The sequence below is a fragment of the Syngnathus typhle genome, linkage group LG15 (assembly GCF_033458585.1).
Source record: "Syngnathus typhle isolate RoL2023-S1 ecotype Sweden linkage group LG15, RoL_Styp_1.0, whole genome shotgun sequence".
NCBI classification, from domain to species: Eukaryota; Metazoa; Chordata; class Actinopteri; order Syngnathiformes; family Syngnathidae; genus Syngnathus; species Syngnathus typhle.
Genome location: NC_083752.1, coordinates 168,891 through 185,244, shown reverse-complemented (window position 1 = coordinate 185,244; position 16,354 = coordinate 168,891).

Here is a 16,354-nt window from a genome sequence, read left to right as displayed (position 1 = left end):
AAGTAGACGTTTAAAATAGGTTTATTTATAGATCTAAAATAGGTGGATTTATAGACCTAAAATAGGTTGATTTATAGACCTAAAATAGTCAAAACTAAACTGTCGAGGTAGGGTCATTCAACAAAGTTTCCCAACCCTTATTAACTTGCAAAATCTTGATCTTGGCTCAATTTACTAGACGTCTAAATTAAAAACATTAAATATGATCATATTTTGGAATTTTGAAGTCTGAACAAGCCGTAAGTTGTATAAATAATGCACAGAAGTTGTTTGGGTTTAACAAGCATATTGATCCGTACATGTGAATTGGTTATTCCTGTACCACTGATAAAGATAAAATTAAGTTGATTTTCAGACCAAAAATAAACGTTTAAAAAAGGTTGATTTTTAAACCAAAAATTGACTAAACAAGTTTGATTTTTAAACCAAACATAGATGTATTAAATAGGTTGAATTTTAAACCAAAAATAGACGTCTAAAATAGGTTGATTTTTAAACCAAGAATAGACGTCTAAAAAAGGTTGATTTTTAAACCAAAAATAGACATCTAAAATAGGTTGATATATAGACCTAAAATAGACACCTAAATTAGGTTGATTTATAGACCCTTAGGTTGATTTATAGACCTAAAGTAGACGTTTAAAATAGGTTTATTTATAGATCTAAAATAGGTTGATTTATAGACCAGAAATAGACGTCTAAAATAGGTTGATTTTTTAGATCTAAAATAGGTTGATATATAGACCTAAAATAGACGCCTAAATTAGGTTGATTTATAGACCCTTAGGTTGATTTATAGACCTAACGTAGATGTTTAAAATAGGTTTATTTATAGATCTAAAATAGGTTGATTTATAGACCACAAATAGACGTCTAAAATAGGTTGATTTTTAGATCTAAAATAGGTTGATATATAGACCTAACAAAGACGCCTAAATTAGGTTGATTTATAGACCCTTAGTTTGATTTATAGACCTAAAGTAGACGTTTAAAATAGGTTTATTTATAGATCTAAAATAGACCAGAAATAGACGTCTAAAATAGGTTGATCTTTAGATGTAAAATAGGTTGATATATAGACCTAAAATAGACGCCTAAATTAGGTTGATTTATAGACCCTTAGGTTGATTTATAGACCTAAAGTAGACGTTTAAAATAGGTTTATTTGTAGATCTAAAATAGACCAGAAATAGACGTCTAAAATAGGTTGATTTTTAGATCTAAAATAGGTTGATATATAGACCTAAAGTAGACGATTTATAGACCAGAAATAGAGGTCTAAAATAGGTTGATTTTTAGATCTAAAATAGGTTGATATATAGACCTAAAATAGACACCTAAATTAGGTTGATTTATAGACCCTTAGGTTGATTTATAGACCTAAAGTAGACGTTTAAAATAGGTTGATTTATAGATCTAAAATAGGTTGATTTATAGACCAGAAATAGACGTCTAAAATAGGTTGGTTTTTTAGATCTAAAAGAGGTTGATATATAGACCTAAAATAGACGCCTAGATTAGGTTGATGTATAGACCCTTAGGTTGATTTATAGACCTAACGTAGACGTTTAAAATAGGTTTATTTATAGATCTAAAATAGGTTGATTTATAGACCAGAAATAGACGTCTAAAATAGGTTGATTTTTAGATCTAAAATAGGTTGATATATAGACCTAAAATAGACGCCTAAATTAGGTTGATTTATAGACCCTTAGGTTGATTTATAGACCTAAAGTAGACGTTTAAAATAGGTTTATTTATAAATCTAAAATAGACCAGAAATAGACGTCTAAAATAGGTTGATTTTTAGATCTAAAATAGGTTGATATATAGACATAAAATAGACGCCTAAATTAGGTTGATTTATAGACCCTTAGGTTGATTTATAGACCTAAAGTAGACGTTTAAAATAGATCTAAAATAGGTTGATATATAGACCAGAAATAGACGTCTACAATAGGTTGATTTTTAGATCTAAAATAGGTTGATATATAGACCTAAAATAGACGCCTAAATTAGGTTGATTTATAGACCCTTAGGTTGATTTATAGACCTAAAGTAGACGTCTAAAATAGGTTGATTTTTAGATCTAAAATAGGTTGATATATAGACCTAAAGTAGACGATTTATAGACCAGAAATAGACGTCTAAAATAGGTTGACTTTTAGATCTAAAATAGGTTGATATATAGACCTAAAATAGACACCTAAATTAGGTTGATTTATAGACCCTTAGGTTGATTTATAGACCTAAAGTAGACGTTTAAAATAGGTTCATTTATAGATCTAAAATAGGTTGATTTATAGACCAGAAATAGACGTCTAAAATAGGTTGATTTTTAGATCTAAAATAGGTTGATATATAGACCTAAAATAGACGCCTAAATTAGGTTGATCTATAGACCCTTAGGTTGATTTATAGACCTAAAGTAGACGTTTAAAATAGGTTTATTTATAGATCTAAAATAGGTTGATTTATAGACCTAAAATAGGTTGATTTATAGACCTAAAATAGTCAAAACTAAACTGTCGAGGTAGGGTCATTCAACAAAGTTTCCCAACCCTTATTAACTTGCAAAATCTTGATCTTGGCTCAATTTACTAGACATCTAAATTAAAAACATTAAATATGATCATATTTTGGAATTTTGAAGTCTGAACAAGCCGTAAGTTGTATAAATAATGCACAGAAGTTGTTTGGGTTTAACAAGCATATTGATCCGTACATGTGAATTGGTTATTCCTGTACCACTGATAAAGATAAAATTAAGTTGATTTTCAGACCAAAAATAAAAGTTTAAAAAAGGTTGATTTTTAAACCAAAAATTGACTAAACAAGGTTGATTTTTAAACCAAACATAGATGTATTAAATAGGTTGAATTTTAAACCAAAAATAGACGTCTAAAAAAGGTTGATTTTTAAACCAAAAATAGACGTCTAAAATAGGTTGATTTTTAGATCTAAAATAGGTTGATATATAGACCTAAAATAGACACCTAAATTAGGTTGATTTATAGACCCTTAGGTTGATTTATAGACCTAAAGTAGACGTTTAAAATAGGTTTATTTATAGATCTAAAATAGGTTGATTTATAGACCAGAAATAGACGTCTAAAATAGGTTGATTTTTAGATCTAAAATAGGTTATATATACCTAAAATAGACGCCTAAATTAGGTTGATTTATAGACCCTTAGGTTGATTTATAGACCTAAAGTAGACGTTTAAAATAGGTTTAATTATAGATCTCAAATAGACCAGAAATAGACGTCTAAAATAGGTTGATTTTTAGATCTAAAATAGGTTGATATATAGACCTAAAATAGACGTTTTATAGACCAGAAATAGACGTCTAAAATAGGTTGATTTTTAGATCTAAAATAGGTTGATATATAGACCTAAAATAGACTCCTAAATTAGGTTGATTTATAGACCCTTAGGTTGATTTATAGACCTAAAGTAGACGTTTAAAATAGGTTTATTTTTAGATCTAAAATAGGTTGATATATAGACCTAAAATAGACGATTTATAGACCAGAAATAGACGTCTAAAATAGGTTGATTTTTAGATCTAAAATAGGTTGATATATAGACCTAAAATAGACGCCTAAATTAGGTTGATTTATAGACCCTTAGGTTGATTTATAGACCTAAAGTAGACTTTTAAAATAGGTTTATTTATAGATCTAAAATAGACCAGAAATAGACGTCTAAAATAGGTTGATTTTTAGATCTAAAATAGGTTGATATATAGACCTAAAATAGACACCTAAATTAGGTTGATTTATAGACCCTTAGGTTGATTTATAGACCTAAAGTAGACGTTTAAAATAGATCTAAAATAGGTTGATTTATAGACCAGAAATAGACGTCTAAAATAGGTTGATTTTTAGATCTAAAGTAGGTTGATATATAGACCTAAAATAGACATCTAAATTAGGTTGATTTATAGACCCTTAGGTTGATTTATAGACCTAAAGTAGACGTTTAAAATAGGTTTATTTATAGATCTAAAATAGACCAGAAATAGACGTCTAAAATAGGTTGATTTTTAGATCTAAAATAGGTTGATATATAGACCTAAAATAGACGCCTAAATTAGGTTGATTTATAGACCCTTAGGTTGATTTATAGACCTAAAGTAGACGTTTAAAATAGGTTTATTTATAAATCTAAAATAGACCAGAAATAGACGTCTAAAATAGGTTGATTTTTAGATCTAAAATAGGTTGATATATAGACATAAAATAGACGCCTAAATTAGGTTGATTTATAGACCCTTAGGTTGATTTATAGACCTAAAGTAGACGTTTAAAATAGATCTAAAATAGGTTGATATATAGACCAGAAATAGACGTCTACAATAGGTTGATTTTTAGATCTAATATAGGTTGATATATAGACCTAAAATAGACGCCTAAATTAGGTTGATTTATAGACCCTTAGGTTGATTTATAGACCTAAAGTAGACGTCTAAAATAGGTTGATTTTTAGATCTAAAATAGGTTGATATATAGACCTAAAGTAGACGATTTATAGACCAGAAATAGACGTCTAAAATAGGTTGATTTTTAGATCTAAAATAGGTTGATATATAGACCTAAAATAGACACCTAAATTAGGTTGATTTATAGACCCTTAGGTTGATTTATAGACCTAAAGTAGACGTTTAAAATAGGTTCATTTATAGATCTAAAATAGGTTGATTTATAGACCAGAAATAGACGTCTAAAATAGGTTGATTTTTTAGATCTAAAAGAGGTTGATATATAGACCTAAAATAGACGCCTAGATTAGGTTGATGTATAGACCCTTAGGTTGATTTATAGACCTAACGTAGACGTTTAAAATAGGTTTATTTATAGATCTAAAATAGGTTGATTTATAGACCAGAAATAGACGTCTAAAATAGGTTGATTTTTAGATCTAAAATAGGTTGATATATAGACCTAAAATAGACGTCTAAATTAGGTTGATTTATAGACCCTTAGGTTGATTTATAGACCTAAAGTAGACGTTTAAAATAGGTTAATTTATAAATCTAAAATAGACCAGAAATAGACGTCTAAAATAGGTTGATTTTTAGATCTAAAATAGGTTGATATATAGACCTTAAATAATAGCCTAAATTAGGTTGATTTATAGACCCTTAGGTTGATTTATAGACCTAAAGTAGACGTTTAAAATAGATCTAAAATAGGTTGATATATAGACCAGAAATAGACGCCTAAAATAGGTTGATTTTTAGATCTAAAATAGGTTGATATATAGACCTAAAATAGACGCCTAAATTAGGTTGATTTATAGACCCTTAGGTTGATTTATAGACCTAAAGTAGACGTTTAAAATAGGTTTATTTTTAGATCTAAAATAGGTTGATATATAGACCTAAAAAAGACGCCTAAATTAGGTTGATTTATAGACCCTTAGTTTGATTTATAGACCTAAAGTAGACGTTTAAAATAGGTTTATTTATAGATCTAAAATAGGTTGATTTATAGACCAGAAATAGACGTCTAAAATAGGTTGGTTTTTTAGATCTAAAAGAGGTTGATATATAGACCTAAAATAGACGCCTAGATTAGGTTGATGTATAGACCCTTAGGTTGATTTATAGACCTAACGTAGACGTTTAAAATAGGTTTATTTATAGATCTAAAATAGGTTGATTTATAGACCAGAAATAGACGTCTAAAATAGGTTGATTTTTAGATCTAAAATAGGTTGATATATAGACCTAAAATAGACGCCTAAATTAGGTTGATTTATAGACCCTTAGGTTGATTTATAGACCTAAAGTAGACGTTTAAAATAGGTTTATTTATAAATCTAAAATAGACCAGAAATAGACGTCTAAAATAGGTTGATTTTTAGATCTAGAATAGGTTGATATATAGACATAAAATAGACGCCTAAATTAGGTTGATTTATAGACCCTTAAGTTGAATTGGTTATTCCTGTACCACTGATAAAGATAAAATTAAGTTGATTTTCAGACCAAAAATAAAAGTTTAAAAAAGGTTGATTTTTAAACCAAAAATTGACTAAACAAGGTTGATTTTTAAACCAAACATAGATGTATTAAATAGGTTGAATTTTAAACCAAAAATAGACGTCTAAAAAAGGTTGATTTTTAAACCAAAAATAGACGTCTAAAATAGGTTGATTTTTAGATCTAAAATAGGTTGATATATAGACCTAAAATAGACACCTAAATTAGGTTGATTTATAGACCCTTAGGTTGATTTATAGACCTAAAGTAAACGTTTAAAATAGGTTTATTTATAGATCTAAAATAGGTTGATTTATAGACCAGAAATAGACGTCTAAAATAGGTTGATTTTTAGATCTAAAATAGGTTATATATACCTAAAATAGACGCCTAAATTAGGTTGATTTATAGACCCTTAGGTTGATTTATAGACCTAAAGTAGACGTTTAAAATAGGTTTAATTATAGATCTCAAATAGACCAGAAATAGACGTCTAAAATAGGTTGATTTTTAGATCTAAAATAGGTTGATATATAGACCTAAAATAGACGTTTTATAGACCAGAAATAGACGTCTAAAATAGGTTGATTTTTAGATCTAAAATAGGTTTATATATAGACCTAAAATAGACTCCTAAATTAGGTTGATTTATAGACCCTTAGGTTGATTTATAGACCTAAAGTAGACGTTTAAAATAGGTTTATTTTTAGATCTAAAATAGGTTGATATATAGACCTAAAATAGACGATTTATAGACCAGAAATAGACGTCTAAAATAGGTTGATTTTTAGATCTAAAATAGGTTGATATATAGACCTAAAATAGACGCCTAAATTAGGTTGATTTATAGACCCTTAGGTTGATTTATAGACCTAAAGTAGACTTTTAAAATAGGTTTATTTATAGATCTAAAATAGACCAGAAATAGACGTCTAAAATAGGTTGATTTTTAGATCTAAAATAGGTTGATATATAGACCTAAAATAGACACCTAAATTAGGTTGATTTATAGACCCTTAGGTTGATTTATAGACCTAAAGTAGACGTTTAAAATAGATCTAAAATAGGTTGATTTATAGACCAGAAATAGACGTCTAAAATAGGTTGATTTTTAGATCTAAAGTAGGTTGATATATAGACCTAAAATAGACATCTAAATTAGGTTGATTTATAGACCCTTAGGTTGATTTATAGACCTAAAGTAGACGTTTAAAATAGGTTTATTTATAGATCTAAAATAGACCAGAAATAGACGTCTAAAATAGGTTGATTTTTAGATCTAAAATAGGTTGATATATAGACCTAAAATAGACGCCTAAATTAGGTTGATTTATAGACCCTTAGGTTGATTTATAGACCTAAAGTAGACGTTTAAAATAGGTTTATTTATAAATCTAAAATAGACCAGAAATAGACGTCTAAAATAGGTTGATTTTTAGATCTAAAATAGGTTGATATATAGACATAAAATAGACGCCTAAATTAGGTTGATTTATAGACCCTTAGGTTGATTTATAGACCTAAAGTAGACGTTTAAAATAGATCTAAAATAGGTTGATATATAGACCAGAAATAGACGTCTACAATAGGTTGATTTTTAGATCTAAAATAGGTTGATATATAGACCTAAAATAGACGCCTAAATTAGGTTGATTTATAGACCCTTAGGTTGATTTATAGACCTAAAGTAGACGTCTAAAATAGGTCGATTTTTAGATCTAAAATAGGTTGATATATAGACCTAAAGTAGACGATTTATAGACCAGAAATAGACGTCTAAAATAGGTTGATTTTTAGATCTAAAATAGGTTGATATATAGACCTAAAATAGACACCTAAATTAGGTTGATTTATAGACCCTTAGGTTGATTTATAGACCTAAAGTAGACGTTTAAAATAGGTTCATTTATAGATCTAAAATAGGTTGATTTATAGACCAGAAATAGACGTCTAAAATAGGTTGATTTTTTAGATCTAAAAGAGGTTGATATATAGACCTAAAATAGACGCCTAGATTAGGTTGATGTATAGACCCTTAGGTTGATTTATAGACCTAACGTAGACGTTTAAAATAGGTTTATTTATAGATCTAAAATAGGTTGATTTATAGACCAGAAATAGACGTCTAAAATAGGTTGATTTTTAGATCTAAAATAGGTTGATATATAGACCTAAAATAGACGTCTAAATTAGGTTGATTTATAGACCCTTAGGTTGATTTATAGACCTAAAGTAGACGTTTAAAATAGGTTAATTTATAAATCTAAAATAGACCAGAAATAGACGTCTAAAATAGGTTGATTTTTAGATCTAAAATAGGTTGATATATAGACCTAAAATAATAGCCTAAATTAGGTTGATTTATAGACCCTTAGGTTGATTTATAGACCTAAAGTAGACGTTTAAAATAGATCTAAAATAGGTTGATATATAGACCAGAAATAGACGTCTAAAATAGGTTGATTTTTAGATCTAAAATAGGTTGATATATAGACCTAAAATAGACGCCTAAATTAGGTTGATTTATAGACCCTTAGGTTGATTTATAGACCTAAAGTAGACGTTTAAAATAGGTTTATTTTTAGATCTAAAATAGGTTGATATATAGAACTAAAAAAGACGCCTAAATTAGGTTGATTTATAGACCCTTAGTTTGATTTATAGACCTAAAGTAGACGTTTAAAATAGGTTTATTTATAGATCTAAAATAGACCAGAAATAGACGTCTAAAATAGGTTGATCTTTAGATCTAAAATAGGTTGATATATAGACCTAAAATAGACGCCTAACTTAGGTTGATTTATAGACACTTAGGTTGATTTATAGACCTAAAGTAGACGTTTAAAATAGGTTTATTTGTAGATCTAAAATAGACCAGAAATAGACGTCCAAAATAGGTTGATTTTTAGATCTAAAATAGGTTGATATATAGACCTAAAGTAGACGATTTATAGACCAGAAATAGAGGTCTAAAATAGGTTGATTTTTAGATCTAAAATAGGTTGATATATAGACCTAAAATAGACACCTAAATTAGGTTGATTTATAGACCCTTGGGTTGATTTATAGACCTAAAGTAGACGTTTAAAATAGGTTTATTTATAGATCTAAAATAGGTTGATTTATAGACCAGAAATAGACGTCTAAAATAGGTTGGTTTTTTAGATCTAAAAGAGGTTGATATATAGACCTAAAATAGACGCCTAGATTAGGTTGATGTATAGACCCTTAGGTTGATTTATAGACCTAACGTAGACGTTTAAAATAGGTTTATTTATAGATCTAAAATAGGTTGATTTATAGACCAGAAATAGACGTCTAAAATAGGTTGATTTTTAGATCTAAAATAGGTTGATATATAGACCTAAAATAGACGTCTAAATTAGGTTGATTTATAGACCCTTAGGTTGATTTATAGACCTAAAGTAGACGTTTAAAATAGGTTAATTTATAAATCTAAAATAGACCAGAAATAGACGTCTAAAATAGGTTGATTTTTAGATCTAAAATAGGTTGATATATAGACCTAAAATAATAGCCTAAATTAGGTTGATTTATAGACCCTTAGGTTGATTTATAGACCTAAAGTAGACGTTTAAAATAGATCTAAAATAGGTTGATATATAGACCAGAAATAGACGTCTAAAATAGGTTGATTTTTAGATCTAAAATAGGTTGATATATAGACCTAAAATAGACGCCTAAATTAGGTTGATTTATAGACCCTTAGGTTGATTTATAGACCTAAAGTAGACGTTTAAAATAGGTTTATTTTTAGATCTAAAATAGGTTGATATATAGACCTAAAAAAGACGCCTAAATTAGGTTGATTTATAGACCCTTAGTTTGATTTATAGACCTAAAGTAGACGTTTAAAATAGGTTTATTTATAGATCTAAAATAGGTTGATTTATAGACCAGAAATAGACGTCTAAAATAGGTTGGTTTTTTTAGATCTAAAAGAGGTTGATATATAGACCTAAAATAGACGCCTAGATTAGGTTGATGTATAGACCCTTAGGTTGATTTATAGACCTAACGTAGACGTTTAAAATAGGTTTATTTATAGATCTAAAATAGGTTGATTTATAGACCAGAAATAGACGTCTAAAATAGGTTGATTTTTAGATCTAAAATAGGTTGATATATAGACCTAAAATAGACGCCTAAATTAGGTTGATTTATAGACCCTTAGGTTGATTTATAGACCTAAAGTAGACGTTTAAAATAGGTTTATTTATAAATCTAAAATAGACCAGAAATAGACGTCTAAAATAGGTTGATTTTTAGATCTAAAATAGGTTGATATATAGACATAAAATAGACGCCTAAATTAGGTTGATTTATAGACCCTTAGGTTGATTTATAGACCTAAAGTAGACGTTTAAAATAGATCTAAAATAGGTTGATATATAGACCAGAAATAGACGTCTACAATAGGTTGATTTTTAGATCTAAAATAGGTTGATATATAGACCTAAAATAGACGCCTAAATTAGGTTGATTTATAGACCCTTAGGTTGATTTATAGACCTAAAGTAGACGTCTAAAATAGGTTGATTTTTAGATCTAAAATAGGTTGATATATAGACCTAAAGTAGACGATTTATAGACCAGAAATAGACGTCTAAAATAGGTTGATTTTTAGATCTAAAATAGGTTGATATATAGACCTAAAATAGACACCTAAATTAGGTTGATTTATAGACCCTTAGGTTGATTTATAGACCTAAAGTAGACGTTTAAAATAGGTTCATTTATAGATCTAAAATAGGTTGATTTATAGACCAGAAATAGACGTCTAAAATAGGTTGATTTTTTAGATCTAAAAGAGGTTGATATATAGACCTAAAATAGACGCCTAGATTAGGTTGATGTATAGACCCTTAGGTTGATTTATAGACCTAACGTAGACGTTTAAAATAGGTTTATTTATAGATCTAAAATAGGTTGATTTATAGACCAGAAATAGACGTCTAAAATAGGTTGATTTTTAGATCTAAAATAGGTTGATATATAGACCTAAAATAGACGTCTAAATTAGGTTGATTTATAGACCCTTAGGTTGATTTATAGACCTAAAGTAGACGTTTAAAATAGGTTAATTTATAAATCTAAAATAGACCAGAAATAGACGTCTAAAATAGGTTGATTTTTAGATCTAAAATAGGTTGATATATAGACCTAAAATAATAGCCTAAATTAGGTTGATTTATAGACCCTTAGGTTGATTTATAGACCTAAAGTAGACGTTTAAAATAGATCTAAAATAGGTTGATATATAGACCAGAAATAGACGTCTAAAATAGGTTGATTTTTAGATCTAAAATAGGTTGATATATAGACCTAAAATAGACGCCTAAATTAGGTTGATTTATAGACCCTTAGGTTGATTTATAGACCTAAAGTAGACGTTTAAAATAGGTTTATTTTTAGATCTAAAATAGGTTGATATATAGACCTAAAAAAGACGCCTAAATTAGGTTGATTTATAGACCCTTAGTTTGATTTATAGACCTAAAGTAGACGTTTAAAATAGGTTTATTTATAGATCTAAAATAGACCAGAAATAGACGTCTAAAATAGGTTGATCTTTAGATCTAAAATAGGTTGATATATAGACCTAAAATAGACGCCTAACTTAGGTTGATTTATAGACACTTAGGTTGATTTATAGACCTAAAGTAGACGTTTAAAATAGGTTTATTTGTAGATCTAAAATAGACCAGAAATAGACGTCTAAAATAGGTTGATTTTTAGATCTAAAATAGGTTTATATATAGACCTAAAGTAGACGATTTATAGACCAGAAATAGAGGTCTAAAATAGGTTGATTTTTAGATCTAAAATAGGTTGATATATAGACCTAAAATAGACACCTAAATTAGGTTGATTTATAGACCCTTGGGTTGATTTATAGACCTAAAGTAGACGTTTAAAATAGGTTTATTTATAGATCTAAAATAGGTTGATATATAGACCAGAAATAGACGTCTAAAATAGGTTGGTTTTTTAGATCTAAAAGAGGTTGATATATAGACCTAAAATAGACGCCTAGATTAGGTTGATGTATAGACCCTTAGGTTGATTTATAGACCTAACGTAGACGTTTAAAATAGGTTTATTTATAGATCTAAAATAGGTTGATTTATAGACCAGAAATAGACGTCTAAAATAGGTTGATTTTTAGATCTAAAATAGGTTGATATATAGACCTAAAATAGACGTCTAAATTAGGTTGATTTATAGACCCTTAGGTTGATTTATAGACCTAAAGTAGACGTTTAAAATAGGTTAATTTATAAATCTAAAATAGACCAGAAATAGACGTCTAAAATAGGTTGATTTTTAGATCTAAAATAGGTTGATATATAGACCTAAAATAATAGCCTAAATTAGGTTGATTTATAGACCCTTAGGTTGATTTATAGACCTAAAGTAGACGTTTAAAATAGATCTAAAATAGGTTGATATATAGACCAGAAATAGACGTCTAAAATAGGTTGATTTTTAGATCTAAAATAGGTTGATATATAGACCTAAAATAGACGCCTAAATTAGGTTGATTTATAGACCCTTAGGTTGATTTATAGACCTAAAGTAGACGTTTAAAATAGGTTTATTTTTAGATCTAAAATAGGTTGATATATAGACCTAAAAAAGACGCCTAAATTAGGTTGATTTATAGACCCTTAGTTTGATTTATAGACCTAAAGTAGACGTTTAAAATAGGTTTATTTATAGATCTAAAATAGACCAGAAATAGACGTCTAAAATAGGTTGATCTTTAGATCTAAAATAGGTTGATATATAGACCTAAAATAGACGCCTAACTTAGGTTGATTTATAGACACTTAGGTTGATTTATAGACCTAAAGTAGACGTTTAAAATAGGTTTATTTGTAGATCTAAAATAGACCAGAAATAGACGTCTAAAATAGGTTGATTTTTAGATCTAAAATAGGTTTATATATAGACCTAAAGTAGACGATTTATAGACCAGAAATAGAGGTCTAAAATAGGTTGATTTTTAGATCTAAAATAGGTTGATATATAGACCTAAAATAGACACCTAAATTAGGTTGATTTATAGACCCTTGGGTTGATTTATAGACCTAAAGTAGACGTTTAAAATAGGTTTATTTATAGATCTAAAATAGGTTGATATATAGACCAGAAATAGACGTCTAAAATAGGTTGGTTTTTTAGATCTAAAAGAGGTTGATATATAGACCTAAAATAGACGCCTAGATTAGGTTGATGTATAGACCCTTAGGTTGATTTATAGACCTAACGTAGACGTTTAAAATAGGTTTATTTATAGATCTAAAATAGGTTGATTTATAGACCAGAAATAGACGTCTAAAATAGGTTGATTTTTAGATCTAAAATAGGTTGATATATAGACCTAAAATAGACGTCTAAATTAGGTTGATTTATAGACCCTTAGGTTGATTTATAGACCTAAAGTAGACGTTTAAAATAGGTTAATTTATAAATCTAAAATAGACCAGAAATAGACGTCTAAAATAGGTTGATTTTTAGATCTAAAATAGGTTGATATATAGACCTAAAATAATAGCCTAAATTAGGTTGATTTATAGACCCTTAGGTTGATTTATAGACCTAAAGTAGACGTTTAAAATAGATCTAAAATAGGTTGATATATAGACCAGAAATAGACGTCTAAAATAGGTTGATTTTTAGATCTAAAATAGGTTGATATATAGACCTAAAATAGACGCCTAAATTAGGTTGATTTATAGACCCTTAGGTTGATTTATAGACCTAAAGTAGACGTTTAAAATAGGTTTATTTTTAGATCTAAAATAGGTTGATATATAGACCTAAAAAAGACGCCTAAATTAGGTTGATTTATAGACCCTTAGTTTGATTTATAGACCTAAAGTAGACGTTTAAAATAGGTTTATTTATAGATCTAAAATAGGTTGATTTATAGACCAGAAATAGACGTCTAAAATAGGTTGGTTTTTTAGATCTAAAAGAGGTTTATATATAGGCCTAAAATAGACGCCTAGATTAGGTTGATGTATAGACCCTTAGGTTGATTTATAGACCTAACGTAGACGTTTAAAATAGGTTTATTTATAGATCTAAAATAGGTTGATTTATAGACCAGAAATAGACGTCTAAAATAGGTTGATTTTTAGATCTAAAATAGGTTGATATATAGACCTAAAATAGACGCCTAAATTAGGTTGATTTATAGACCCTTAGGTTGATTTATAGACCTAAAGTAGACGTTTAAAATAGGTTTATTTATAAATCTAAAATAGACCAGAAATAGACGTCTAAAATAGGTTGATTTTTAGATCTAGAATAGGTTGATATATAGACATAAAATAGACGCCTAAATTAGGTTGATTTATAGACCCTTAAGTTGATTTATAGACCTAAAGTAGACGTTTAAAATAGATCTAAAATAGGTTGATATATAGACCAGAAATAGACGTCTACAATAGGTTGATTTTTAGATCTAAAATAGGTTGATATATAGACCTAAAATAGACGCCTAAATTAGGTTGATTTATAGACCCTTAGGTTTATTTATAGACCTAAAGTAGACGTCTAAAATAGGTTGATTTTCAGATCTAAAATAGGTTGATATATAGACCTAAAGTAGACGATTTATAGACCAGAAATAGACGTCTAAAATAGGTTGATTTTTAGATCTAAAATAGGTTGATATATAGACCTAAAATAGACACCTAAATTAGGTTGATTTATAGACCCTTAGGTTGATTTATAGACCTAAAGTAGACGTTTAAAATAGGTTCATTTATAGATCTAAAATAGGTTGATTTATAGACCAGAAATAGACGTCTAAAATAGGTTGATTTTTTAGATCTAAAAGAGGTTGATATATAGACCTAAAATAGACGCCTAGATTAGGTTGATGTATAGACCCTTAGGTTGATTTATAGACCTAACGTAGACGTTTAAAATAGGTTTATTTATAGATCTAAAATAGGTTGATTTATGGACCAGAAATAGACGTCTAAAATAGGTTGATTTTTAGATCTAAAATAGGTTGATATATAGACCTAAAATAGACGTCTAAATTAGGTTGATTTATAGACCCTTAGGTTTATTTATAGACCTAAAGTAGACGTTTAAAATAGGTTTATTTATAAATCTAAAATAGACCAGAAATAGACGTCTAAAATAGGTTGATTTTTAGATCTAAAATAGGTTGATATATAGACCTAAAATAATAGCCTAAATTAGGTTGATTTATAGACCCTTAGGTTGATTTATAGACCTAAAGTAGACGTTTAAAATAGATCTAAAATAGGTTGATATATAGACCAGAAATACACGTCTAAAATAGGTTGATTTTTAGATCTAAAATAGGTTGATATATAGACCTAAAATAGACGCCTAAATTAGGTTGATTTATAGACCCTTAGGTTGATTTATAGACCTAAAGTAGACGTTTAAAATAGGTTTATTTTTAGATCTAAAATAGGTTGATATATAGACCTAAAATAGACGATTTATAAACCAGAAATAGACGTCTAAAATAGGTTGATTTTTAGATCTAAAATAGGTTGATATATAGACCTAAAATAGACGCCTAAATTAGGTTGATTTATAGACCCTTAGGTTGATTTATAGACCTAACGTAGATGTTTAAAATAGGTTTATTCATAGATCTAAAATAGGTTGATTTATAGACCACAAATAGACGTCTAAAATAGGTTGATTTTTAGATCTAAAATAGGTTGATATATAGACCTAAAAAAGACGCCTAAATTAGGTTGATTTATAGACCCTTAGTTTGATTTATAGACCTAAAGTAGACGTTTAAAATAGGTTTATTTATAGATCTAAAATAGACCAGAAATAGACGTCTAAAATAGGTTGATCTTTAGATCTAAAATAGGTTGATATATAGACCTAAAATAGACGCCTAAATTAGGTTGATTTATAGACCCTTAGGTTGATTTATAGACCTAAAGTGGACGTTTAAAATAGGTTTATTTGTAGATCTAAAATAGACCAGAAATAGACGTCTAAAATAGGTTGATTTTTAGATCTAAAATAGGTTGATATATAGACCTAAAGTAGACGATTTATAGACCAGAAATAGAGGTCTAAAATAGGTTGATTTTTAGATCTAAAATAGGTTGATATATAGACCTAAAATAGACACCTAAATTAGGTTGATTTATAGACCCTTAGGTTGATTTATAGACCTAAAGTAGACGTTTAAAATAGGTTTATTTATAGATCTAAAATAGGTTGATTTATAGACCAGAAATAGACGTCTAAAATAGGTTGGTTTTTTAGATCTAAAAGAGGTTGATATATAGACCTAAAATAGACGCCTAGATTAGGT